This window comes from Gallinula chloropus, assembly GCF_964237585.1.
Source record: "Gallinula chloropus genome assembly, chromosome: 9".
NCBI classification, from domain to species: Eukaryota; Metazoa; Chordata; class Aves; order Gruiformes; family Rallidae; genus Gallinula; species Gallinula chloropus.
This window is the reverse complement of record NC_140094.1, coordinates 11,865,689-11,869,482: the sequence shown is the minus strand read 5'-3', so window position 1 is coordinate 11,869,482 and position 3,794 is coordinate 11,865,689.

The window sequence follows — 3,794 nt, the reverse complement described above, 5'->3', positions numbered from 1 at the left end:
TGGGGAGGGGCTCTGGGCGCCGGCGAAAGCCGGAGGGAAGCGGCGGGCCCGCCTGCCGATGGGAGCCGGACCCCTGCTGCCGCCCCGCCGGCACGGAGAGCGAGGGGACACGGGGGTCGCGGCGGTCTCCGGGCCGGGCAGGGCAGGGACCCGGCGGGGCGGGGCACAGGGCGGGAGGGGGCCGCGGCTGCGCTCACCGCTCGGGCCCGGCGCTGGGTCCCGCCGCCGCCGCTCACTCTATGGCCGCCGCCATCTTTCCGCCACGGCGCGACGACGCGCCGCGAGAGCGGCGGCGCGAGGGCATCGCCCTCGACTTCCGCTTCCGGCCGGGGACGGGGGGGGGTGGCAGCGAGGCGGCCCGGTGCCGGGCCAGACTGTCGGCAGCACGGGGCAGTCCGCGCCCCCTGGCGGCAGGAGGGAGCGCTGCGGGGCGCGCCCCGGCACCCCCCGCACCCGGCCCCCATCGGCACCGTCAGGCACGGCCCGACACCCCGCGCTCCCTTCACCTGCCCGGCAGCCCTGAAACTCTGCACTCACTCCGTGGTCACCTTCAGCGCTCATCGGGCACCCCGGACACCCCCTGCACCCATCCTGCACCCCCGTTCCCGCACCCTGGGCACCCCGGACACCCCCTGCACCCTTACACCCTCTTCACCCATCCCAAGCCCTATCCCAGCGCTCCCTGCACGCATCCTGCACCGTGATCACCCCATCCCAGCATCCCCTGCATCCCTCTCCAAACCCCTCCAACCCCCCTGCAGCATCCTGCACCCCTAAACCCGCACCCCATGCACCCCCTGAACCCCACCGGACCTTGAGCATCCCGGACCCCTCCACCCCTGGGAACTCCTGGGGACTCCAGGTCCCCACATGGGGACACCCGGGGTGACATCACACCCGCTGCCAGCCAGCATATCGGGGTGCACCCCAACACCTCAATCCCAACATCGGTGGCAGAGATTTGGGTCACCCCCCCAGAACCCCTTTGGGCTTTCCGAGGGGCTTGAAAGCTTTTTGCTCACCCAGGCTTTTAGCAGCATCCCCCTCCCACCCCGTGCATTAGCGAGGGGCACTTGTCCTTCAAAGGGAAGGAAGGAGGAATGTCAGGGGGCCCTTGAGATCCATTTGCCGGCCTCTCACCCAGGCTGAGCCGGCGCTCCGAGCTACTCCACTGGCAGGCGCGGGAGCTGGGAGCGGGGGGCATGGGACAGCACACTCAAACCGGGGTGCTGGAGAGCCCACTGAGGCGCACCCCATTCCCGTGGGGTGGGTGGCCCTGCAGGGATGTGGCGGTGGTACCCAGCCAGAGTCACACTGGGATGGAGGAGGGATGCTCCCGCTGTGCCACAGCTCCGGCTGATAGAATTCTCTGGGATCCTCCCTGTGTTTTGGGGATGCTTTTAGGAACCCACCGGGAGCAGGATGGAGCGGGACCCCAGGGGTTGCGACCTGGGTGGCTCCAGCTGCCTTGGGAAGGCAGCTCTCCTGTCACTCCCATGCAGCAGGCAGAGGACCCTGGGAGCCCAGGGACACTGGGGACCCCGCTGCCACCCCACCTGCCCACCCTGTTCCCATCTCCCAGCAGATTCATGCCCAGGAGCTGCATTCTGTGTCTCCTCCTGCTCTCCCCACTGCCTCCCGGTTGCAGAAGGCACGATGACAAGACTAAAATGAATGGCCCCGGCGTCTCTCTTTGTCTCTCTGCCTCCTGCCTAATTAATTGAGATCCACCTTAATAGGATCAAACTAAATACCAAAGAGCATCCAACCACACAGCAGCTGGCAGAAAAACAACCGCCCGGCACACTTACACCAAAAGACAGCTCGCCGGACAAAAGAGCCATTAATACAGCAGCAATTAGTGCTTCCGGAGCTAATAACTTCATCACTGCAATCTTCCCATGGCGACGGCCCCCTCGGTGCTGGGGAGGGTGCTGGGGGGACCCTCACTGGAGTAGTTTCATCCCTTGGCAGGGGTTTGCATCATGTGCAATAAATCTCATTGCAGGCACGAGGCTGGGGGCAAAGTTACTCCCTGATTATTTTTGCTCTGAGGAAAGTAGGAGGTTATGGGGGGTGGGGGGAAGGGGTGTCACAGGGCTGGAATTTCTAACCCCCTCCCAGGTGGATGCTGAAGGCTCAGGGCTCGTGGGATGTTTCACCAGTTGTGATTTCCCGCCCTCACCCCGCAGCACTTCAGGTGCCCCTTGGGGGACCAGCACTGGGGGACATGTGGCTGATGCTATCCTCATCTGTCAGGGAGGGTGGGTGCCCATCTGCATGTCCCCAGGCCAGGGGGAGATGGCAAACCCCATGACAGAGTGTTTGTACAGAGGTAATGGGGGGCTGGTACGGGGGTTACTGGGAATGGGTATGGAGATGACTGTGGTCTGATCCAAGGGATGGCTGGGCTTCTCCCTCCTGGCAGAGCAGCTGCAGGTTCGTGGCTTTGGGTATCTTTGGGATGGTTTTGGTGGAAGAAGCAGTGTTTAAAGAGGAGTCCTGCTCTCCACAGGTCAGAGCCTGCAGCCAGGCAGCTGTGGTGGCATGGGGTGTCCCTGGTCCAACCAGTCCCTTGTCCAGCTCTTGGCTCCCTGCTCTAGCTGATGCCCTGCACAAACCTACCTGCACCACACCAAATGGCCTCAAGTGTGTCCCTTTCTCCAGAAATGAGGGATTCTTCCCTGGGGGGTACACTGACAGTCATTATCTAGGTTTTATCAGCATGTCTACAAGTGAGATACTGAGCCCCAGTGCTGGAGCAGCATCACCAACCTACCCCTGCCCCGTCAGTGCTGCATCCATCTCCAGCCTGTGTCTCAAAAGCCAGCAGGTGAGTTAAAACAAAATCACAGCCCATTTGGGATGTTTTGGATGATTTCTCCCCTTCCAGAAGCAAAGACCTGTCTACTGCTCTTGCTTTGGCTGCTTACCAAGAGCCTCCCAGCTCTGGATCCCACAGCTGCTTTCCTGGGGTTAGAGAGGGTGTGTAAGGAGGACAGCACTGCGGGGATCGCAGGGGTGGGCTGCTCCCATCCTGCCTACCCCACCAGCTGGGTACATCAAAATCACCGTGGGGAAAAGCTGGACCATCTCCTCACAGGGATGCTTGCAGAGGAATAAAACCCTCCAGGTCCTGAGCATGGCTGTCCACCTCCCACAGCAGACAAGCTCAGTTACAGTTGACTTCCCCACTGTGCTAAGGGAGGAGGAAAAAAACCCTAATTTTTACTTTTTTTTTTTTTTAAATATAAAAAAGGAGGGTGATGTCTGCACAAGAGCCTGGCATGGGGAAGAATGCTCCAACTCTGAGCAGTGCCTCAGTCCTCCCAGAGCCCTGGTGTGTGTGGGGCTGAGTGTGGCAGCTCTGCAGGAACCGGCTGCCTCCTCGGGGTTTTTTTTTTAGGGTGACACATCCTAGAAATGGTAGCAACAAACTTCAGCCAGGGAAAATCTTGTTGGCATGAGGAATGAGCAAAGGGAGCAGAGGGAGACCATGGATGTCTCTCACTTTTCCAAGAAAACAAGTATGAAATTCAATACTGATTTCCCTTCACTCATATTTGCAGTTTGGGGTTCCCTTTGCATGGGGAACCACGTGTGCACTCACACACAGTTTCATAAAGGGGATGAAGGGCCCATCCACCGTGGCCAGGACACGCAGCACCCCAGCCCCACCAAAAAGCCATGGGAGCTGCAGCCCCTCTCCCCACACTGGGAAGGTCTCATCAGGATCAGGCTCTGTCCAAGCCAGGTTTGCAGGTTGCAACACCCATGGACCTTCCCAGCACTAA